Genomic DNA, 26,347 nt, shown 5'->3' on the forward strand with positions numbered 1-26,347 from the left:
TTTATTAAGAGTGTGTTTTGCAAAGTGGAAAATACAGTCTGTCTTGCTTGATTGCTTGAAATAAACACGAGGTCTGCGTTTTAATTTTGATCTTCTGATTACTATAAAAAATGCATCTGAGTAATTTTCCAAGTGCTTTCTCTTCTTACACTGTGCTCAGCACAGAGTGACTCCTTCCCAGACCTATGTTCTGCTGTGCCTGAAGCTCAGCCCTGATGATGATGACATGACTACCTCCAGCTACACAACACACTGACATCACCTAATGAACCATCTCCTCAGTGCTACACAATAAAAGTGATAAAACTGTGTGCCTTTCACTCCTTAACTCTTCTCTATCAATATGATTTGGACTAGAAAATACCTACCAGTGAAGGTGCCCAAGCCATGTCTCCTTGGAAGCCACCTGGATGCTAACATGTGCCACTGAGCAGTGCAGCTCAAGTTTTTTAATGCTTCTTTTACTTTGGTCCTCTTCAGGAACATGGGTTGTACCAATCTAGCATTTGTCACTTCAAATTTCACAAGTGGGGAAATTAAGCACTTGCTGTGTCTCCAAAGGCTGTGATGAGATGATGATGGTGTTTCTACCGAAGAGCTGATTTTTTTTCCCTTGCCACAGTGAAAATTGCAGCAATATATGAAGAAGTTGTCTCTGTAGCTGGCAGAACAAAACATATCCAAAAATGTTAGCATGGGCACAGACAGGTGTTCATTGTAATCAAACCTTTTTAGATGGAGAATTCTCAAAGCAGTTTTTCATGGAAAAAGTATTTAAAGGGCAGAAAGAATTTGGAACAGGTTAGAATAAATCTTCCAGACTATCAGGGGTTCTCATATTATGCAACAGTTCTTGATGCACAAAATTCTACAAATCATTTTTAAAAAGTTTGATGTGGTCATATTGATTGCAATGAGATGATAGAGGCAGCTTATACTTTACTTGTACACCTTTGTTACCAGTTAACCTGGCATTAGGATCACAGTTTTTGGTGTGCTGATGACATCAGAGAGAAAACAGACAAGTTTTAAAGGGAAAAAAACTTACGTTTCAAAGCCATGAAGGGCTCTTTAAAGCTGTCTCTACATTTAAAAAAAGCAGGACTTAGGTCACACTCCACTCATCAGTGCTTTCTACTGGCTAATGGAAGCTGTTCAACATGCAATATGATGAGAGCCTTTCCTCTGTGTAGATCACTATCCATTTACTGAGAGAAATACAGAACAGTAGGTCCCCGTTCTGGCTGCAGACACATAAATGTAGGTTTGATGACATTTGCTATAACATCCCCTGATAAACAGTACTCAAGGCTGCAGAGAATATTCCGAGTTGTATTAAGAGGGAAGTTTTGCCTTTCAAGTGGAAGAGTTATAGCCTGTAGGATATCTGCTTTCTGTCTTTGGAGACAGCATATGTATGCAGAATGAGAAAAAAAAATTATGCTCACATAATGGTTTTGTCAGGTTAATTGGATCCAGTCCAGCATGAGATTTCTAATTTCAATTTAAATTCCATTATTTTGACAAAGATGCTGCATATTCAGGGCAAAAATAATAACTACGTGATATTACCTGCCAGATTGAACTGATGGAAGTGATGATTTCTGAGTTTGAAGCCACAATAATTTTAATTAAAGTTAAGAACTCTAAAGCAGTCTGGCCACATTGCTAAATTTACTGTCTTATTGTTAAATGATTTTTTGCTATTGAAAGATAAGAAAGTTGTCAAATGCTTTTGTTTCATTTTAGTATGCTTTCAAACCTGTTGGTAACATTCAAATGTTGCTCTTAAATAAATAAGTTTAAAAGTTTAGCTAATTTAAAGGTGGTTTTGTTTTTATTAATGTGCTCATTATTCCTCATAATATTATTTTCTTGCTACTGTAAGAAGAACTGATTGCTTTCTTTAGTCAAATATTGACCAGGAGAGCATCTGCACTTGTAATCACCTAGTATGCTTTCTCCAGAATAAATATTTATAGATTAAAAAAAAAAAATCCTATTGCTGTTACACAGTTAGTCTAACTTCATGGGCTCATCCACAGCCATTTTTATTCCTTCACTGTCACAATGGGAGCCTAATGTACTGTGCTTGCTAATATCATTTCACTTTATTGCTCCCTGTGTCTCCTGCTTCAGGCAGGCAAGCAACTCCTACTGCTACTGACAGGTACTGCCTAAAAAGAGTGCTGAAACACTGTAGATGTTTCTTTTCTTTCAATATGAGGCCTTAGGAATTTTTTTTATATATTGCCCATCAGAAATTGAGAGGTAGCAGCTTTTGGTTGATATGGAAGGGAATATAATAGGATTAGAAACATCTTAAGATTTCAAGTCCTTGTGCTCCTGTCTAATCTTTACCTCCAAGTGGTACTCCCTGGAGAGCCTGGGTTCAAGTCTTCCTTGCTGAGACAGTGCTCCTAATGTCAAGAAGCTGAGTTTGTCTTGCAGCTGAAGCAAGAGACTCCCAGATCGGGATGCACAGAACTGTAAGAGGTACTTCAGAGCTCAAGGGAAGGCTGATGTTTATGTGTACATAGTTGGTGCCACAGATTTCTGATTACTCATGTCAATCCACAGGTCACGTTTAGATGATACAGCTGCCACAGTTCTCCACTATATACTACAGCTCCTGGAATAGGCTGTGTTCAATAAATGATAAGGCAAACGTGGAAAGAAAGCTTCCCATCAGCTCTTTTATCCACCCAATCTCATTTCGTTCAGTTAACCTACTTTACACAATTCAATTTCTATGAAGGTGAGAAAGAAAATAAGCAGGTCTTTTACCTAGAAGCAGATAAAGATTTGAAAGAACTAAGGACTTACTCAATAAGTATTGGCTTCCCCTTACCCTGAGATGCCAAGTTCTTTGTTCTGGGACTGGGATCTGAGACCTCAGGGTTTCACAGTAAATTCTGAAGCATGGGGCATGGGAGAGACCTCTCCATACCCCCCATGCATTCACCTTGACTCCTTTCCTCCTTGACTTTTTGAGAACTGTTTTTGTTGTTCTCACTTGTTGACAGCTCTCTGCTTGCTTTATAAAGAAAGGTATTGGCAAACTGGAAAAAAAATAAAAGGATAAACTAAAACAAAACATGCCCTAAATGTATATACCTTGGCAAAAGCATGATGGTCTATAAATAGCTAGGAGTTTAAAGGATGGATTTTAAAGACAGTGTTGGGATAACAGAAGTCATCTTTTATGAAATATCGAGATTTTATAATCAAATTATTGAGGTATGTTTATAAATGCTTAAAAAGAATGAGCTAGTGGAAGTATCTCTCTCTTTGCCCTTACCTTCCATATTTCCAAAACAGGGAAGGAATAAGCCATCCTTTTCTATAGATAACGTAACTGCATGCTAAAGCGGCATTTGAAAATATCCCAGTTAATACCCACAGAAGATGTTCTTAAATGTGTCCAGAAAGTGAAGATGGCCATAATCAGAGCTAGAAGCTGCTGAGGTCATGAACAGGTATCAGCTCAATGCCCTTGTCAACAAGGAGTGGGACACAATCACTACCCGTGCTAGAAGGAATGGCTCAAGAGGGAGCATGGATCCATGAATTCACACTTAGGGTGCACTCCTTGGGAGAAGTTCGCAGGAGCTAGGGATGAATTTCAAAATAATTTCTAGAGGAAAAATCTTGGCAGCCACTCCCAGAACAACTTCTGCTCTACAACCAGTGCAGCCAAGCCTATGGGTTTGCACAGCCATATTCCTTCTTATGCTTTTTGGGTTTACCATTGTGAACCTTTCATTGCCTCCTGAATCTTTCATTGTTTTCTTCACTGTGCTGTAGTCCCACTGGGGGGACTAACATGACCCACTCCAAAGCCTGTGACTTGCACTGAGTGCCTGGCAATGGTTACAGCACACTTATTAAGCTCCTGGCAGATGTTCTTTGTCTCAGTTTTGCCCAGAAGGACACCAGCTTCTGTGCTGCCAGGCTGTTCCACACTGCAACCAAAGCATAGCAAAAAACTGATTAGGACATTTGCTTTGAAGGTGCACTCTTGATCAAATGGAGCTTTTAACATATGTAAAAATCCACTTCAAACTAGGGTATGTTGCTTGGACACTTTGAGGATGACAAATGAATCAAACTTCTGTCCATATCATCCTCTGTTTTAGTTGTTCAGGCATTTTGTTCAGGCACTAAAAAAACTGAAAATAATAACTTTTTCTCCAGCAATCCTCCACCAGGTCACTGTAAGGTGGGGGTCATTGTTCCATCCATGGAAATAGCAGTTCTTAGGACATTAGTCACCACTGAGACTTGGTCCCGTTGGCAGCAGTGCCTCCATGAATCCCTGAGCTAGGGGGTTTAATGTATTTTTTGTAAAGCTCAAGGTGTTGTTTTACTTAACCAAAGAAAGATTTTGGGTCTGAGTTTGGTGTCTTCCATGGAGGCCAATGATGTAATTTTAGGCTCGGTGTCTGGAAACTGGGTACTATGGTATCCAACAAATAGAGAAAGAAAAAAACACCAAACTAAACCAAGGAAAAAAAATTATTAGTATCGTCTGCATAACAGAATCTCATAGAACCGGAAAGTTTAGAATTAGAATGTAAGGATGCCAGATTTCAGATTCAGAAATGTACAGGAAGTACTCTCTTAAAAGGAACACCATTTTAATGATATTTCCTGCTGACTTATTGGGCATCACTGACTCCTGTCTGCTGATGACAGTGCTTAATTGGTTACTTCTGTCTCTTTTGCCTACTTTCACTCTTTCATATAAACTCAGCAAGTCCCCAGCAGTAGCCTTTAACTGATAATTTCAGACATTTATTCTTTTGACCAAGATCAGGTGAAACTCTCATATTCACCTCTTCACAGGTTAGCAGGCTGTCATACTAAAAAATAATTTAAAATATCCACACCACTAAAATTTAAGCACCAAACCCACACCCCTGAACTAAATTAGTACAATACAGCCAACTTTGCAAAAATTATTAAAAATAAAACAGTTTACCATATGGGACTCCGTCAAGCTCTGTGCCTGTGGGTCTAGGCTAGTCATCTCAAAACACCTCCTTTTATCTAGTTTTTTTACTTTTAAAACATATAAAGTCAAAGCAGAAACAACAATAATAATAATATAAGGACTAACTCAGTATTTTTCACAACAGGGTGCTTCCTGTGCAGCAGATATAGATGAAGCCAGAGTAAGACAGACAAGTGCATAAATCCTCCTTCTTTTCAGCCACATACACAAGGCCAAATACAGCTCAAACAACAACATGAGCTTAGAAGACTTTTTCCCAGCTTTTGTGATTTTTATTGCAGAACACCCTCTAGTCTGAATAATAAGGGCTAGAGAAGTTCCCTTATAATTTGCATATACAGATTGCAACTTCTACTTAATCTGCAGCATATCTTTTAGACAGACTACCTTTTGGATAGTAAGCTTTAAAGGCTGGAGAACCCTGTATTTTTCTAGGCAAATTAGTACAGTGTTTTTTACTCTTGCTTCTAAATTGCATATAATTTCTATTCTGAATTTGTCTAAATTTAATTTCCAGGCATTGGATTTCATTATCCTTATTTTACTAAATTAAAGAAGTCATTATAGGAAGTCTTCTCTCCACTGAAGTACTTCTGAAGGCCATGATCACATCACATGTTTGACTAATTAACTGCCCTGAGTCCCTTAATTCTCTCTAGACCTCAAATAAAGCTTGTAGGTCTTTCCTGAACTTTTCTAATCCTTCAGCATCATTTTCCAAAGTGTGGGAAGAATCAGACCTGCCCCTGCTCTGTAGGAGCCTCACTGTGGTGACAAAGGACTGTTACTTTCCCATCCTTTCCTGGCAATTCAGCTCAAGCTTCCAAGGACTGAGTTGACCTATGTGACTTCAACACTGCAATGGGAATTTGCTTGGAAAATATTTGGCTCCTAGATGTCTGACTTTTATTTAGATATGCCAAAAGGCATTTTTCTCTGCTAAACCTGCATAACTGCTTTGTCCTTAGAAATGCAGAGAAAGTTACCTGGTTCTGTGTAATTTACTTTTTCTGATAAGGACATTTTTTTTTTTCTCCAGGTCATGCTTAGTGTTGCTGGAAAGCACAAGGAGCTCAAAAAACATATATGCATATAAGGATTATACAATGTGAACATAATGAAGCAATGTTTAGGTTGTACAATGAAGCTTGTTTGCTTTGTGAAACATAAATGACCAAACTATTTGAAGATGTTTAAACTCAATATAATACACGGTTACTAAAAACATTTCTAGTTTTAATTGAAATTGGTTGGGAAGAATAAATTCCCTGCTCAGGCTCATGTGAATTTGCATGAACTTAAATTCCACCCTTTGGGTTGCCCTAAGGAACATAGCCATTAAGTACATGTACAGCTCACGCTGCACACCATGTCACATAGTCAAGGCTGAATCCTGAATAGTATTCTTTACTCCCAAATTTCCATAATTCTCCTGCAAATCTTTCTTCACTAGCGATCCTGAAATGTTTAAACACTTTCAGTACCATTCCTGTCCCAGGATTTTATTTGTGATGTTTATTTCAGTGCTGTATTTTAACTTCCTGTACCCTTAAAAAGAGGCATCCTGCAAACTTAATCTGGAAACCTGATGCCTGCACAAACAGCAAATGCAAGACTCACAGCAGACCCTACTTTGCTGTGGGTTTGAGCCACATTTTCAGTCCTAAATTCATTAAATGCTCACTCCAAAATGATTACTTCAGCGAAGGAAAAGCCATGATTTGAAATTGGTTTAGTCTGAAAGTGTACCTGTAAATTAGTTTCATTTCTGTTCAGAAGATCGAGTGCCTAAAAGCAGCCAGTTAAACATCAGGCACCTAGCAGGAGTGGGATTGGTTGTCCTTTTGGAAGGGCAGTGTACCAAAAATTCCAGAAAGCATATCTGGGTCTCAGCTGTACCCCAGCTACCACTTCAGTCCCTCCTCATTCCTTCTTCGAGTCTCACTGAAGAAGTTGGGGCTGGAGAGCAGGGAGTCAGAAAGATCTCAGTCAGATTTCAGTGTTTATTTGCAGCTTGTTGAACAGGGTGTTTGGAAAGAAGACTACTTTCTCCATGTAAATTGAACAAGAATTTGATCCTTAAGTCTTAGAGAGAAAATGATAAGTGGAATCCACAATGTCACTTCCAAAGTAATTTTGTGAAATAGTTGTGCTTTCAGAGCATTTAAGAAGGTACTTTGCTAATTTCAACATACTTTAACTATAAAAACTATTCATTGGAAAATACATGCGACAGATTCTCTGTAGATTTATTAATGCAATCATGATGAGCAAATTCAATGAAGAAGACTTCCAGGGAGGATAATTTCACTTAAAAGTATGGAGAAAAGGTCATTTATACTCAAATAAAACTCTGGTCAGGATGAGCATACATGAACCTGCACTTTTTTTCATATTTTCGGAGTTTTCTCTGATTCAGACTTCAAGTTTTTTCATTTTCTTTTATAGGATACCTAACTGATTAAAAAAAACACACAAAAGGAGTTTTTAAGACTGTCAGGGTGTCAAGTTTTTTATTCCAGTATAGTGACAAGATTAATTCCTGCCTGAGAAATAGGCATATTTCATCACACTTAAGGGGTTTCGATGAGAGGGGAGGTACAATCACTGCAACCAATACAATAAAAGTTAAGCTACATTCCAGTCTCATCTAATTAAGATTGTATACACTGAGGAAGTACTGTCTGCTCTGTCAGAGGAAATAGATTTTTTGAGACTGTTTTCCTATATTCAGAATGCATAACTGAAGGAACAACATGCTCAGATATTACTCTGTACACGTGTATAACCCAAAGTTCAGGAGCATTCTTTCCACTATGGAAATGTTATTTCTTTTTGATTCCTGAAAAATCAAGGGATTTTTTCTCAGGTAGTCTAAAAAAGTATTGAGGTCATCTGAAAATTTCCCAGGCTAGGGACACAGGTTCCTGTGCCAAGTCTTATTAGAAGAATAACTCATAATTTCCCTTGACCTTAATGAAAGCAGTGTAGTTAAAGCCACAGTAATAATTTTATGAGACGGAGCTAAATTTCTCCAGAATACTTACACAATAATCAACTGAAGCAAATTTTCAGTAATGTCAGAGCAGCAGAAGCAGATCAGCAGAACTTACCAAAGCCATGCTAGATAGGCTGGTATGCTTATTTGTCACGTGTCTATGTGACTAACCAGCTCAATTACTTCCATTGAAGGTGTCTGAAATAGAGAAAAATCACTTGAGTTTATAAAACAGTTATTCTTACAGCTGTTACTCTAAGTGCTGTTTGACAAATAGTGTATCAATATATTTATGACAAATATGAACTTAGTCATACTTAGTTCCTGGGAATGTGCTCCTTATTTACCCAGCTGTGAAAATAAATTCAGACATTCCCTTGATAATTGGCACAAATGTATCATTATGCTAATGACATCTCTTGAGGATGAGCTACAAAATGAAGTTTACTTGGGAATATTTCCAGCAACATATATAATTGCAGATTTCAGAAAACATTTTCTTTGAACAACAGGCACTACTTCCTGTGATCATCATTCTTCTGTGTAATTATCTTTTGATAGTCCCTTTAGAAAACTGATAGGTCTAATCAAAGCTTGCATAATTTCTGTTTAACATTTAGGAAAGTTAGCAAGTCTTCACCAAAGGAAAACATCTCCTGCAAATAGTACAACTCAGCTCATTACTGAAAGAGATACATGAATGTATCACTAAGAGTTTTTCTTTTCTGGTAAAATTCATGTTTTGTTAAATCAAACTAAATTTGACTATGGGAAGTCTGGAGATTTATAACTTTTTAAAATAAATGTTAATATTCCTAAGTATGATATATACAGGAAACAGAATTCTTGCCAGCAGACAGTTATAATCATCTGTGTAATCAGCAAGAGCACTGATTATAAATAAACAGTCTTTGGTTAATAGCTCCATCCCAGAACTCTTCAGCTGGTGTGGTTCCAGAGGCAGTCCTGCACAGGAGCAGTCACAGCCCCATACACTTCTACCAAAATGTAACCTGGAGCTTGGGCTACTGTAGTGGCAGCCCTCTGGTTCTGTCACTGTGAGGTTTACTGAAGGATAGTTTTCCTCTTTTGTTTATTGTTACAAAAATTGCTTGCTAGAAATGTTTTGATTATACTCAGCTGCCTTTAATTTTATAGATGCAGAAGTGCCTTTTACTGATAATGTAAAGCCTTGCACCCTTCTTGGCCCGCGTCTACCACTGCTCTCAAAATCAATGTTTCTGATAAAAAGAGGTATTCATGCAGTCTGCAGTTTCACTAAATTTATTTCCTGAATCTTATCAGGCATAAAGAAATAGCCTAGCCCATTGGTATATGGGAATACAGACTGTTTTACTGTTTGTGCCTTCTTTAAATCTGTCAAAATGTTTTCAAGACTAATATGCAGATGGATGTTTACTGCATGTAGTTCCAGCATCTTGAACAAACAAGTCTGAAATGTTTTCAAAGCACTTTGCTGGGTAGAAGCATAAGCAAAAAAATGTTGTTTGTGCAGTAGTGGGTGAGAGACTTTCATGTGCATTTTTTTTTAATTAAATTTAATTTGAAATGCTATCTGTATAGCAGATTTTATTGCAGACCAGACTGCTGATGCACTGTGGAAAACCAGATTGAACAGAGCTAAGAAACAAGGTACAGCACTACTACAGGACTAGCTTCTTATGGTGTGATGGGGCCTTTGAGCATTTTCTTGTTCATGTCTTCTTTAACCTACAGAAGATCTTCAAGTTGCAGCTAAATATACTTCTAAGTGACAATGAATGTGATTTTTGCAAGAATTAGAATACAGAAGATGTATTATGCCATAACTACAGCAAAGAAAAGAGATGGCTTTGTGGTTAGGATTCAGTAGTGAAATTCTCAAACTCCGAGATGTATCTTCCTTTGTGTTGCATTCCACTGCATTATGTATGTTAATGTAAAGGCTACCATCAAAGCCATACCTTCTGAAAGTTAATGCTTTCAGGGACAAAATAACTGCATGACAAGAATTATAGAATACTGGATTGGAGGGGATCATCTAGTCCAAACTTTTTGCCAAAAACACAATCTAGACAAGGTGACCCAGAATCCTGTCTAGCCAAATCAGAAACATCCAACACCATGAAATCCACAATTTTGCTGTCCCCACTCCTGAAACATGGTTGTAAAATGTCCCCTAAGCCTTCTCTTCCCAAGACTGAATAAATGCAGTTTTCTCAGACTTTTCTCAAGTGACAGATTTTCATGTCCTTTGGTCATCTTTGTGACCCTTCTATGGACCCTACTAAAGTTTCTGAAACTAATATTTGTTGCTACAATAATGGCCATTGTGAATTCCAGTGAGTTCAGAGGAAATTACTCAACATCTCGTCTGTTCCGTGCAGTGTAAAATAAGCATAATACCTGTTAATCCACCTGTCAGGTGGACTTGAGACAAACATACAGATACCTGGAAAGAAGAGGCTTCAAAAACATAAATCCACATAAGCTATCCCCAGTCTTAGACACTGACTAGATGTTGTGCATGCCTCTCCCTGACTCATCAGACAAATTAGATTTCACTCACTGTACCTTTGACATTGGACTTGTGCCAGTGGGCTTGGTAGTTACCCTACCTTAGCTGTGACTTTCTGGATTTGCTTCTTTGCCCTTCTCACTGTTATTTCTTTTCAGGCATCAGACATGTACATCATGTAACTACTTAAAGCTACTACCTGATAACTTTTAAATATATTTTTTCAACAGATTCTTAACACTTGTAAGAGGAATGAAAGTTTAGTTTTTATGGTTTTTCTATGTCTTTCAAACAAGTAAAAAAGAGAGGGAAAGCACTGGCTTTCTGGGTTTGTAATTTTAAAAAAGAATCGTTAAATATAGTGCAATCTAAAAATTGTTCACTAGTGAAATTCTAGAATTCCTTTTTTTCTCCCAGAAAATTATTACTTCTCATTTAATTCAGGATAATTTAAATATAGCTACCTTATGAGCTCCAAATATATAATTGTGCATCAAAAACTCCTAATCAGAACAGGATTAACAAAAACTCCTTATAAGAGAAAAATAGATCAGCCAATGGAGATTTGAGTCATTAAAGACGCAATAAACAGATGTTCATCATGAGATATATAGCTCATTCTCAAAAAATAAATTACTTCAAGACTTTCATTACAATGCTTTGGGTTCCTAAACTTTCTTATAAGGGATAGTGGGTGTCTGCCTGAAACAATGTGTTCAGTCCTGGGCTGGGGGACTCCTTTACAATCCCAGCCCAAAAACATCCTGCTTTTTGCTTCCTATTCTGCTTTTCCTCAGAACAAAAAAATTAATGATACAGAAGAAGTAAGGAGCTAGCTTCTCAATTTAGCTCTGATTAGCAATTTTTAAAGACTTTGCTATATTGGGAAGGATACCAAATAATGACTGTTTGAAACCAATATTTTTTTTTCTTCTGCTATCAGATGGGCAGATTGGATGGTGCTTCAGTCCTGGGTGGTGGTCTGGGTTTCCCCATGTCACTGTCCTGGCACCTGTCCATGTACTTCAGGGAAATCTTTAAGACTGGAACAATTTCCCCAAATGTCCTATTAAGGGCAGTGTTGGTAAAATACAATTGCAGCACTGCTGCACTGTAGCTTCATTAATGGTCTACATGCATGTGTGCATCAGTGAAGAGGAAAGCCTGTACCCAGTGCTGCTCCCTGCTCCCCAGCACATTCTGCAACAAACATTATCTGTTCAGCTGTGTCTCTACAACAGACACTCTGTCTGAGCAAAGACACTCTCTGAGCATGAATTAAGTTACCCTCAGTATGAAAAGCAATTTATTGATCCAGTCCCTGATAGATATCCTTTTGACTTAATTTTTACCTAGTGTTAGCAAACCATAGAGCTTTAAAGAGAAAATTCAATAACTGCTGTTCCTCTTGGGTACTGTGTATGTGGAGCTTTATAAGCATACAAACTTGTAAGAGGAGTCCTATTCTGCATGGGTGAAAAACAGGAAAAAAGAAACCGAGAGAAAGTGGTACCTTGCTTCTTTGGCAAGATCAGGATTTAAATCTTTGCTTTTTCTGAGACAAATCTGAGAGACAATTTTAAGGAGCATACCAATTTGTCACCATCAGGCTGTAAGCTAGTTATTTTCCCACATTTCAAAGAAAAGAATGATCTGTGTCAATAGCTGGATAAAACAAAAAAAAAAAAAAAGCTGAAGTCTTCTAAATACTTCCAGCTTTAAGATGGAATTTTCTTTTGGAAGATGTATTCTTCAAATGAACAATGCCTTGATTTATGATGACAACCTATTTATTAATTTTTTGGTTACACCAGGAAGATTCCTGTTTTTCTGTTTGCTTTAAAGTGCAGCTAAAACACTTTTGAAAGCTTTCATGTCATCCTAGTGAGGTGTATTAGCCAGGGGTTGGGAGCAGAGCTTCCCTTTTTCCATATTCACCTCCCTTTTTCCTCCTTTCCCCCACGTCTAGGTGTACTCTTTCTTCCAAGAAAAAATAATGTTCCTGTTCTTTCTTCATTCAGATGAGTGATTAGAAATTCTAATCTTTCTCTAATATGTGTGACAGGCTAGACTTGGGCCCTGGTTCCATGTCTGGGTGTGGCAGCATGTGTGCCCCTCTGCAGGGGCTGGCTCTGGCGCGCTGCTGCCAGCGTGCCGCCGCTCCCGTCCGTGCCGTGCTGCCTGCCGTGCTTCTTGTGAGGAACCCTCTGGCCACTCTCCATGCAGCTCGCTTTGCTTTCATCCCAGTTAAACAAACAATAGCTACTTCCTTTCCCCTCTTCTTTATTGCTTTCTTGTGATGTTGCTGCTTTGGTAATAGCAGGTGAGTGATATTGGTAACAGTCTTCCCACAAAAGCCAAAATACTAATTGCCGGCTGCCAGCAATGGGACAGTATGTGTTCAAATTCTCAGAAATCATTGCTCTAATGCGAAACATAAGGACTTCTCTCAAGACAAATACAGCATATTATTTAAGAGAATGGTCATTAATGATAAATGGCTCCAAGTGCCCATTATATAACAGACATATGCAGGGGTTTGTGACCTCAAATACTCACATGCACTCAATGTTTACAAAGAATTACGTTCTTCCACAATAGCAGTAATACAAGGAAGTTTATTTTGTCATGCTCAGATTTCATAAAATAACATCTTCAATATAACTTCCCTGTCCTCAGTAAAACAAGAAAACTTTTGTGTATTTCAGCACAAACACAAAATTCAGATCCTGAGGAGCATCTTAAACATATTGAGATGAACAAAAGATTCTATGATTTTAATATTATTTATTACAGAATATGGCAAAAATTACAAGGCAGCATTTGCCAGAATTTTTTCAGCAAAGTCATAATCACCAGAGGAGACACTTACTATGAAAATCATACCATAGGCTTTGATGAATGGAGAAGATAAATTACCTGAGTTAACAAAAAAAATTGGATTAGAGTATATTTGACTTGAAGTTAAAGAATGACACATAGAGAGAAGGAAATATTTCAGAGCACCAGGAAAAGAAAAGCCCATAGTTAAAGCAATAGACAGATAGGTAAGAATTTAATTCCAGTTCTACTTGACTTGCAACATGAGCTCGAAATCTCTGACATTTCTTGATGTCTCTGTCAGGTTTGGTATAATGATGTGGTAGTTTGCTTGCAGAAAATGCCTATTATAAAGATGCTTTCCACTGTTTTGTTTTGTTTCGGTTTGTTTTCACTAGAAACAAAAAAAAACAAAAACCAAAATCACAGAATTTCCAAACATGTTGAGTAATAAAAAACCTGAATACGTTAAAGAAAAAGTTAGAAGTTCCAGAAGAATTCTTCCTTCGCACTGTCATCAAGGATTTCAAGGGATGCTACTTTCTGAAAAAAATGTTTGTCACGAAACTTATCTTCCCATTAAAATTAAGTTTTACTAGAAAAACACAGAGCAAATTTGGCCAACCAAGATCAGTAAATGCCTACTCATCTATCTATCATGAAACAAGAGTTTTTAGTGCCCAGAAGGATGTGGCTTTCAGCTGACCAGGACTGAAAGACACAGAGCTAGCACCTGACAAGCTCCCTGCTGAGGGTGCCCTCCATCTCCCTCCAGCCTCTGACCAGCAGCATGCCATACCCTTGGATGCATCCATGACAAATCTCCTAAGAAAACACACTCAAAACAATTTTCTCTCAGCAACAATGCCAACACAATGCCATTCATTTATTTCAATCACTTTGCTTCTAATTAGTCCAAATGATTGTTCACTGCTTTCTCACACAGCTCCCACTACCTCATGTATAAACTGGCAGGGTAGTGACAAGGCTGTCTGCTCAGCTGACAAGATAGGATTATTTCTGGATTCATTCATACTGTAGCACATATAATGACACACATCTGATAGGGATGTGACAAACACTCCACAGTTTACAGAGTTAATTGGCACAGCTCGGAACAAAAGGCGTGCAGGACATAGACAGCGGATCTCCACAGCCTGAGGTGGGGTCCCTCACCAATAAAGAACATAAAAGTGGCTGCAATGTCAGAGTCATAAGTAAGGAGAAAGCTCTGAAAGCTGGTGAACAGAACACAAAGTTCATAGGATTTCCAAAGGGTCTCCCTGAAATGCTTTCCTTACTCCCTCATTTCCTGATGAAGTCAACAAAATGAGACTGACTTCTCAGTTTCATTACACATTTTTTTCTGCTTCAAAGCAAATTCTGTGGGCTTTTTACTTTCTGTCTATCTGGAGATTCACATGGCAATGAGTTTGTTTTGTTTTACTAATGAAGGACTGGTTTTGGTGCTAACTGTTCATAAATCCTTCCTGAAGATGTCTGTAGTTTTCAGCAACCGGCTTGTTTCTGACAGAGCCAAATTTGAGGTTCCCCTAATATTTTCCTGGCTTCACTGAGACTGAAGTTAGTTTTTGAGACAGTAGAGGGAGAGTTCACTGCTTTCAGAGTTCACAGAGTGCTGCCTTTACACCCTTGGTAAATAAATAAAGCATGGACAGTCGTCTATAGCACCTGTAAGATAACCTGCCTATTATCTTTTTGTGCTCATTATTTCTTCTAATGAATCCAGCCTAAATAAACTCTTATGGGCATAGCTGAGCAGTTACACCTTTCTTCTGCAGAAAAAATTCCTAGATGACTGTGAGCTTGATTCCTGCCCGACCTGTGTAGTCATGCACAGGTAAGTGGATATGATGAGGGATAGTTAAATTTACTTATAAGGAATTGATCAGTGCCTGCTTGAAACAAGGTATTTTGCTCTGGGATCATAATCTCTCTTACTAATCTTCCCTAATTTTTTGGAATCAATGATGTAATCATCAAGTCAAGAGACTGATTCCAGGTGTAATCAGACACAGTTTTGTCCAGGCCTAAGCCAGACAAATGATTGCCTAGTTTTGTGAACTGGCTGTCTGGCTTGAACAACAGCTGTTGCAGGGATAATTTTTGAACTGTAATTCAGCAATACAGATTAAGCAGTGCAGTCTGTCATGACCAAGTATCATCCAGAACTTCCCAGCCATAGTTCCAAGGTCTCACAGTTCCCCCCAAAAACTCTGCCTTTTCTTTCCTATTCTTGTTTTCCTCAATTTGAAAAACTAATGTTTCAGAAGAAGTAAGGAGCTAGCTTCTTAATTTAGCATTGTGTTACTCAGCAGTTTTTCAAGGTTCAAAACTCATCAGCTTATCATCTCATTGTGCTCATTATTGTTTCTGTAGAGTCCAGACTAAATAAACTCCTATGTCATGGCCACAGCTGTGCAGTTATGCCTCTCTCATGAAGAAAAACCCTAGATGACTGGGAGCTTGTTTTCTGTCTGTCTTGTGCAGCCATGTATAGGTAAGTGTTTATGAATTGTTGTTTTTTTAGTTAAATATTTTGCACTTATTTTGGGAACACATAAACATAGGAAAGCAGAAAGTATTTCAGAATGATTAAATTACTGGAGAATAGGATAAATCTTTAACAACCCTATGTAATCTATGTAAATTAACTAATCTAGAGCAATTAAATTTATTAGAAATAGCAGAGGCCTGTGTTGATAACTTTTAAAATACTTTTTCTTTATTTTCCTTCAAAGGTTACCTTTGATAGCTGCAAACAAAATGAATCACGTGTTCTTTAGGAAAATATTTATTATAAACGTGACTGGCCTTTCAGTTAATCTTTTTCTGACTTAAGTCATTATTTAGATAATAGAAAAAGTAAACTTTTTAGGCAAAGGCATTATTTATAAGACAAAATAGACTTACATACCCGTAATTGGTTACTCAAGATTTTTGAACACATAAGAATGTTTCAGTTTGAGTCTAGCCCTGAAATGGATGATACTGAGTTTTGAAAAGCAGTCCTTCATAATGCTTATTAACTTGTTACAGGTAGTCATGTAAAGGCTGTCCAAGAATCTCAAATGCTGCCATAACATCTCTGAACTTCCTTGGCCACTTCCCAACCAATAAATGTGCACCAGCACCGTCGCCCTGGGCCATGCCCTGCACCAACAGGACTGAGAGATAACGTGAACAGCCTCTTAAAGGTTTGGGGGGATGCACAGATGGAAAATCTCAATTTGAACGTAACTTCAAGATCAGAAAAACACCATGTTTAAATAAGGATTTATTTGCTATTAACAGAAAATTAATCTTTTTAGAGTAATTAATATCTAATATAAAAAATAACCATATTTATATAGAGATAAGATCCCTAAACAACCTTTGTGACCTCTATCCTGGCTGAGTTTTTACTTCTGAAACATTTCTGGTTTGAAGGTTTCCTGTTACCATAACAAAAATGAAGTCAAATGTATGCTGCTTATTATGGTTCCTGACATTTGCTAAGCTTTTGCTGATATTATATTCTCACTGAGGGATATTTTTTACTGTTCTTATATAGCCCTATACTATTTAACACCTATAGACTGACTGAGTGAATGGGCATTGAATAACGGGGTAGCAGCAGAAGTGTAGCAGGAACAAACACTGTAAATCACAGCCTGCTCTGATCATTCATTCAGGAAACTCTGCATTAAGGGAGTTGATACCAAAAAATGCTGACCTTCTTAGGCTCATCCTTTTTGTACTCGCTTCATTTAGGTTTTCTGTAGTATTTTCACCTTGGTCTCTGCCAGGCTTACAGTTCTTCAGAAAGACTTTCACAGGCCTGTGGAACTACACAGTGTATGACCTACAGAATTATCTCCTGCTCTCAGATAATATTTATTTGTGTTTGCGTGGTATAGCTTGTCCTGACAGAAGCTCTTCGGATGTGCTTCAAAATCAGAGGTTTTCCAGTCATTCTTCACTCAAGTGAATACTCAATATTCTTGCTGTGCCAAAAGATAACAAAGCATATTACACTGAATTGTGTTTACATTTACAGTTAAGGCCATAATATTACAATGGAACAACTAAAGGCTACAAGGCATAGAGATCTTGAAAAATATATTTATACGGCCTGTAGCATTTCATTACTCCTGCTACCTCCTCAGGATCCAGGGCTGGCTTTCCTGGGGCTTCCTAAAAGGCTTCTGAAAGGGTCTGTGTTTCCTTTCTGTAATAATTCTGAACATAATAAAGAAGGAAGTTAATCAGAGCAGTTAATCTGGTAACTCCATATTCTGTCTTATTTCTCTATTAACATTCTATTTCTAGCAGTCCCTGTCTACTAATATGTAAATTTGGAGTAGTTCTTTTCCTACATTTTAACTCATCATGATCCCTATGAACATATACATGCTTATCAGTATAAATATGTACATTTTAGGCCTGGACTGCACAAACAATTAGACCAAATATTTACAAAATATATACAATAGAATTTTACATTTATTGGTGTGATTCATGCTTAACACTAGCGTGTAATAAATCCATCTCTGTGTTGGCATAACCATTTGCTTGTACTTTTAAAATTCTCAGGATTCAAAAAAAAGGAAATTGGCAGTCCTCTCTTTCAGATGTGTTACCCTGATGAAAAATATTTTCTAGAAAAAGTTCTCCACCAAACGTTGAGAAGAGTTTATTATGAGCAAAAATGAAATGAGTGGGCATTTGGAATTTATGATCAGTCAAATTACAACCAGCACAGCAAACTGGAAAAAAAAAAAGAATAATAAGGAAAAAGTTCCATCTTTATTTGTTTGGGTTTTTTTAGTGTAAACTATGGCATATCCTCTGCCTGAATCTTAATCTGCATTAGTGCAAAGTGCTTTTCAAATCTGTTAGTTTCTTAATCAACTTTCATAACTGATTAAAATTTGTGCTGGAATGCCCCAGAAGAATATATTATTTTATGGGCATGGCTTTTGAATATAAATATGAACATAGAAAATGTATGAAAAATCCATTGCTGACTCTGAAGCAGATAATTAGCCTCAAACTGAAAGTTGTTTAAAAAACCCCAACAACTTGATTTCTGAACCTTTTGACTGCATAATTCTCACAAATTAAATTATACTGCAAATTCAGAAGAGTGGGATTTGAGCACTATAGATTAGCACTTACAGCACTTTTATTATTCAGAGCCCTCAAAATAGATCACAAACACTGATTTATTAACCCATGAACTAATAAAAAAAAATGGTCTTTGTGCTCTTTCAATCTTTCCTTTCAAGAGCTGTTTCCCCTTGCTGCCTCAGTCCTGAAACCAGCATGTTGCTGGCCCACTTGGAAATAACTTCAGCAATACAGACAAACATTTCCCTCTGAATAATTTCCATATCTTTTTCTAAGATATGTATTTGAATATACATATCTTAGAGAAGCTGCTAAATCCTTTTCCTACACTGCTCAGCTGCAGGGATTTTGCTGCATAGATGGCATCTAACTATTCCTCATGGGACTTTTATGAGAAATTGTTAAGGCTCCTGAGGATGAAGGCCAACCATAATTGTTCACTCTTTTTTCAGATCTTGACAGGATCTCAAGTGTTTGCTCTCTAATCTGCAGCAAGACATGCTCTTTTGAAATGATATAGCACCAAAATACACATTTTTCTGTACCAAGTGAATTGGAAAACCATGTGGTTTTAATTAGCTGTAAAAGGACAGTACAGCAGCTGGTACTACAAAGCATATGAAAAGATTTGCCTTGCTTTGGTTTTGCACTTAGAGAATCAAAGAGTTAAGTGCCTGCTTTTGTACAGTGAGTGATGAATGTGAATTATGTGGATTGGAGGAGTGGTGGGGTTTCAAACACAGACTCTTCCCATTTCACTTTGGTGCTGCTGAGTGGCTGCTAATTAACTCCTGCTCTAGTGCCTCTGTCTGGATCGTTACTGAAACTGTGTTAGTCACAGACTCCCTGAGATGTCTTACAACATTTCTTGAAAACAGGCAGCTGGTGCACTGTGGCAGCACAGCATACAGGCTCCAGCCCTGTGTACTCACTTGTGTGCTCCCAGGCAGGGGCAGGCAAAACAGAGAAACCCACAGAAAAATCTCCAAGGGGCAAAAAAGGAGGCATCTCCAGAGTGGGATTTCTGCCTCCCTTTTTCTGTAAATTGCTTTGTGCGAAAGAAAGAAAACAGGAATTTCGGGTGGTCAGGTGGCACATTTCCCTTCCTTGAACGTCTGCTTTTGGAGAAGCTAAGGAACAGTGCCAAATGTGCTCCATTAATATTTCTTGATGCTGTATGAATTTGTCTCATGTATTCAGTGGTACTCATTTTAGGAGAAACACGCTTCTCTCAAGCTCCAGCTTCCCAGCAATCTGCACTAGCCTCACTCAGGTGAAAAGGATACTAACAGGATGATTGAAGATTGGAATGTGCAAGCAATGAACATTAGAAGCCAATCATTTTTTTCTCTGTTTTGCCAGAGTTTGCCTTCAAACTTTGAAAGTATATACAAGGAACTTTTATAGAGTCATGGAATCAAAAATCTTCCTAATATCTATCTAAACCTACCCTCTTTCAGTGCAAAGCCATTTCCCCTTTTCCTGCCACTACATGCCCTTGTAAATAGTCTCTCTCCCATCTTTCTTGTGGGCTCCTTTCAGGAACTGGAAGGCTGAAATTAAGCCCCAAAGCCTTCTCTTCCCCAGGACGAACAACCCCAATTCTCTTTGCCTTTCCTCATAGGAGAGTTGTTTCATCTTTCTAATCCACTTGGTGGCCTCCTCTGGAATCTCTACAACAGTTCCATGTCCTTCCTGTGCTGGCACCCCAGAGCTGGATGCAGCACTGCAGGTGGGCTCTGACCAGAGTAGAGCAGAGGGACAGAATCCCCTCCCTGGCCCTGCTGCCCACACTGCTTTGGATGCAGCCCAGGACACGTTTGGTTTCTGGGCTGTGATCACACACTGCTGCGTCATGTCCAGCCTCTCATCCACCACCACCACCCCCAAGTTCTTCTCCTCAGAGCTGCTCTCAACCTGTTTATGCCTCAGAATTTATTGGTGCTGGAGATTGCCCCAACCACAGAGCTTACACTCAGTCTTGTTAAACCTCATGTGATGCCTGCTGGACCACTTTTTGTGTCTGTCCAGGTCCCTCTGGATGGCATCCTGTCCTTCAGGTGTGTCAGCTGAGCCACTCAGCTTGATGTCACCATTCCCATCATCTTCTGCTTTGTGGATACATGGAATAAAATGGGTTTGTAGTTTTCCATGTTGTTTCTCCTTCTCACTATCATTTGCAGATACAGGCAGTATTTGCTAAAGCTTGTAAAACTTCAGCTCCCCTCATGATCCAGCATCCCTTCACCAGTTAGCAATATTGCACTATTATAATACTATGGAAATGGAAGGTGTGTGCGAGTATTAAATAGCCAATATTGTGTACTGTTATCAAAATCATATATCTTTCAAATCTGCGCCCTCCGACCTTAAGGGTCTAGAAATTAATCATAGTTTTTATCGTATTTATTGGGTTTCATATATCATGTTCTAGGTACCAATGTGAAGAGTTTCCATGTTTTGATATCTGCTGTTATCACAGAATATTTCGCTGACATACTAAGGTCCTGGCTAAAGTTGCAGTAACATAACCACAGATTTCCTATGTGTATGCACATTTCACACTGATTCCTCTAAAGCCTTTTTCTCCTCCTCACAATTTTGGTGCAAACCACTATACTTTCAAAATATTAATATTTTGAATAGAGGTTTTTTTCATTGTTTCTAGCAAAAATAAGGGAAAGTGAATTATTTAAGATAAGGAGTAGCAAAACCACAGTTTTAGAAAAATTTCCAGGTCAATGATCAAGAAATAGTATCTAGATCCTAAAGGTGGAGATGCATGGATTGGCAAAGTGCTGATTTGTTGCAACATGAAGAAGTATCTCAAGCTCATTTGATCTTTCACTGAAGAAATTCCTCAGTGTGTTCTCAATATGAGAATTGGACTCAATCACTTTCCATTAGTGGGAAATCTACCTCTGGGGAAAAAAACCCAACCAACTAAACCCCAAAAAAAAAAACCACCAACAATTTTTTAACTCACAGAAACAGCATGTAATTTTCTTAAACCTGTCAAACATTTAGAATCTTTGCTTAAGCAGAACTCAAATGTGGAGATACTAGGGATAAGTGAATTGATATTTGTATGACACTAGAATTAATTTTTGCTCCTCCAAAACTACTGAACTTTATTCTTTCAAGGTGTTCTTCCAAACAGAACCAAACAAGCCACTAGAAAATAAATGCTGCTTAGAAAATAGCTTTTCCCCATATAGTACATACACCATTATGGCTGTCCACATAGATCCCCCAGGAGCATTTCAGATTCAGCGGTAGGGACATGGTAGCTTAACCTTGCACAACTGCCAGACAGTTGAGGCAGCTCTACTAAATCCCCTCCTAGACAGGAAGGGAGGAGAAAATAAAATGGAAAGCTTGAAGGTAACAACAGAGGGACCACTCACCATATATCCTCATGGGCAATAGACACCTGACTTGTCAAGTATTAATTTAGCTTGTCACCAATTAGCAACAGTGCTAGATGGTGAGAAATAAAGGGCAAAAACTAAAGCACCTTCCCACCACCACTCATTTTTTTTCCACCAGGCTCAACTTCACTCCTTCATTTCTAGCTCCGCTTCCTTTCCCCCAGTCCCGGGCAGCACAGAGGCTCAGGACAGGGATCGTGGTCAGCGCGCTGCAGCTCTCCCCTGCTGCTCCATCCCCTTTGCGCTGCTCGCCGCTGACCCTCCCCAGGGGCTGCAGGGAAACCACGCTCCGGTGCCTGGAGCAACCTCCCCCACGTCCTGCCACTCCCTCCTTGCTGTTCATTTTGCTGTTTTTCACCATTTTAAAAAGTTGTGTTTGGCCCATTCTGAAGCACGGTTTCCTGAAAGCAGCCGGAGCACGGCGGCGGAGCTCAGCCGGGCCCTGCGGTGGCACCTTGGAGCCGGCGGGAACGGGCTGTGCCCGGCTGGAACGGGCTGTGCCCGGCTGGAAGGGGCTGTGCCCGGCTGGAAGGGGCTGTGCCCGGCTGGAAGGGGCTGTGCCCGGCGGGAACGGGCTGTGCCCGGCGGGAACGGGATGTGCCCGGCTGGAAGGGGCTGTGCCCGGCTGGAACGGGCTGTGCCCGGCTGGAACGGGCTGTGCCCGCCTGGGGCAGCCCCTGCGTCCCCGCACAGAAACTCCTGCGGCCCCTCCCTGCCTGTACCTCACCACCGGCACCTGCTCTCCTTACCGGGAGGTAAGGAGACTCCTACACCACGGTTTGACACGAGTGCACGGCCTATTCTTAAAAGCACGTGAAGTAGGTCAGATTTCAAAGGGATGCAGATGTCTAGATACTCTGAGCTAATGGAGCTTGACCTACAAATTTCCAATGTGCATTGGATGTCTGTAAAATGCACTGCAATAATTTGTACCTAAAGTTTACTTTTATAACATAAAATTAATTACAATATGTTCTTCAAGACCTGAAGTGTACAAAACAACGGAATAATCTGAAGGTTTCATCAGTTTTCAATGTTCTTTCATAAATGCTTCAAAATTTATGATAAGCAATATGATGTGCCTCTGGTTTCTGCCCAGCAGACCCTCTCCCAATGCTTCCATTACCAAGTCACCATCTACACCTGATTGATGGTACTTCAGGGTTTCACAGTCTGAGATTAATCACCAAGTTCCCACATCTTCGACCTCTGATTTTGATGGAAGAAGCGGAATTTGAATTGTGGAGGTTAAGAAAGGAAAATATTTTTCCTGCCTTGCAATGGCTGAAAGGTCATTCTTGAGCTCAAGTTGTTTAAATAATTTATTGTGAGCTACTGAGTCATAACAGAGTTACTGATCTGTCTTTTACTACAGTGACATTCTATTTTTTCAACTCTATATTTTTTTTATTCTGTGGTATTAAAAAGCTCTCAGTCTGCAATAACCAGAAATGTTTAAGCATGCTGCAACTGCATAATGACATATCAGATCTGTACCTTTTACAGCGTGTGTAGCATAGAAGTGCCGCGGTGGGATTACATGCTAAAAAGAAGCGTTTTGCTTGGGAACAACATTCCTCTACTGGCTTTGAGTGTATCATTTATTTTCTAAGCAGCCTGGGCATACTTGCCTTGCAAAAGGAGATGTTTTGAGACTCCAGTGCGGATCTATTTTTTTCATTTCTTCATTGACACTGAGAGCCTTCCTACCTCATTAAACTTGTTTTCTTTATTTTGTGTGCTTCAGTGTTTTGTGCAGTCTAGGGGTTGATATATATACCTTATTAGTGCTTTTAGTAACTCTGAAAAGTTGCCTAGAAGATAAAATTGTTAGTATTTCACAAATTTAATTTTGTATTCGCATTAAATAACAAAGTGTTTTTATTTTCCCTACCTAACTTAAAATATTTTTTAGTACTGAAGACATTCTGGGTCACATTAACTGAGAGAATATGGAAATCCAACCCTTTGAAAAGTGTTTCTACCAAAATTACTTTCCAGTTTCTGATTACTTTGATTGCAACCTCTTCCCTCACCATAACTGCAAATGCTTCTAGTTCCTGTTGAAAACAGAACACTTTTTCCCAAGTAAGACTCACAATCCTCCTCTTCACACTCATTTCTTTTCTCTTCTCTCTTTTTTTGACCCTGAACAATGATTATGGACTGGAGCTATGGCATCTGCAGGGATATGGGTCTCATTATGAGAAATAAAAAGTAAATAGCAGAAAATAAAAAGTATAGGAGAAAAAACCACAACAACCCACATATAAAGAAGAAAAGAAATGCTGAATCCTACCATGAAGCTGTTGGGGTCCATGCAGAGCTGGTTGTATTTTGGCAGCACAGCCTGGTTGAGGACAGAAATTTATCTGTGTGGGCAAGGGACCCACAGGGTGCCACAGACTTACACCCTTTCAGCTCTACAGTCCAATTCCCCCAACAAGGCACTGGAGTCTCACCTCATGCAGTTCCCTCTCCCCCATCCTGCACAAAGTGCTCTGCCCAGACTGAAGTGAGGAATCTTTAAGAGTCTCTTCCCAGCACAGAAAGAGGTGGAAGCTTGAAACAAGAATGGTGAAGAGTATCATAAATCATAATACTGAAAATGAGCAACAGAAAAGCTGCTTTTAAAGGGAAGAACTGCTGTTAAAATGAGCATACACTCAATTCATACTTCTGCTGGGCATTAACAGGTGTCAGGAGAGGAAGGCGATACCTGTATTTTCTTGGTTTTAAGTTAAGAAAAAACTTTTTATTTCTACTTCATTGTTACATCTGCTATTGCTACTGCATGCATTTCTCAATTAGGAAATAATGATATAAAGCTTACAAATGTCTCCAAAATATTAATTAATTGTTTTGGATGTGTTTCCCATTATGTGAAATCAAAGTGTTACAAAAATCATACTAGTATGTTAGCGAATATTTGGTCTAGAACTTGAATTGCTGTCTTGAGTAGACTAGCTTCATAGAGACCAGGCCCCATCTGAACATGCTTTTCTGCTTGTATTTGTTTTCCTCACAAATGGTCAGATCTTATATTCAACAATGTTTGAAATTATCCATTTGGAAAATTGTGGACTACTGTCATCTCTGTTGGATGTTTTCTGAAACCATTATGAAACGTGAATGAAACCATATTCCTTGGATGTGTTAAGAAAACAGCACAAATTGTATCTCATTGTTTCAGCTGTGCTTAGTTGCTGGCTTTAGTGTGACCCTGATCATCAGCCATTAACATGACTTTTATTTTGCTTAAACTACAAGGATCACATGAGTTTATGGAGTGGTGTGTTACCACTGATTTGCATGATGAAAATCAGATAAAAGGCAGTTTTAGTAGATTGTGCCTAACTTGATCCCTTTCTTTATACAAGATAATTTTCTTGACAAGGATAATTCTGCAGACTTGCTCTATTTGGCACTCAGTAAAACTTTTGGCACAGTGACACATGGGAAACTGTTAGTTAAGCTGAAGAGGATGAGGATTAGTAAAAGAATGTCAATACAGGAAGGCATTGGACAAGGAGGAGACAATGGGGTGTGTTGTTTTGACAGATCAGCAGGCTAGATGGATACTGCTGGTGAAATTCCTTACAGAGTAGCAGTTGCTTGGCCTTGACCAAAGTGAGGCATTGGCCAGCTGAGGCTCTTGGTAGACAAAGTTTAGAGGTGCTGCCAGGGGCAACTGATGAGTATCTGGTGATTGGACAAAAAAAAATAATGAAGTGCCCATAAGGCTGCAGTAAGGCACAAAGTGAGAAAGACAGTGAAGGAAAACAGAAAGTACAGATAGTACACATAGAATACAGGAATTTCTGTTGTGAGCTGGGCACTATCATTTGGAAACAAAAGAAGCAAAAGAGATCTTTGTAAATACTATGTGGCCAGAAGGTAACTATTAGCCAGCAACATGATTGAGCTGTGGAAGCAGCAGAATGGGCACTGGCCTTTAGTCTAGGGCACTCTCACCACTCTGAGCTCTTTCTAGGTGGGTGTATTTAGCACCTTGTCCAAAACTGGTATACAATTTCACCTACCTATATTGAAGGAAATTTGACCCGAAAAACAAAAATTAAAAAAAAAAAAAAGACGATAAAAAACCGCAGCTTGGATAAGCAGAAAAGAGAAGGAATCCATTTTCAAAATAAGTCTATGAAAGCACAGGTTTAGAAGAGCAAAAGTATGGAGGGGACATTATAAAGATATTAAAACACAGGAGAATGGTGAGCTAGCTCATGTCAGGCTAGTATCATCAGGCAAGACGAATGGGAATAAAGTACTCAGAAATAAATTAAAGCTTAAAATTAGAAGTTCCTAGCTATTATAGATGTGAGGATCCGCTGTTCCAGAAGAACAAAATAGGCAGGAGCAAAAAGTAAAAGATGATCTTTATCATCTGATCTTCTGAATGAAACGACATGATT

Source organism: Haemorhous mexicanus, chromosome 3, assembly GCF_027477595.1.
Source record: "Haemorhous mexicanus isolate bHaeMex1 chromosome 3, bHaeMex1.pri, whole genome shotgun sequence".
Classification (NCBI taxonomy): Eukaryota; Metazoa; Chordata; class Aves; order Passeriformes; family Fringillidae; genus Haemorhous; species Haemorhous mexicanus.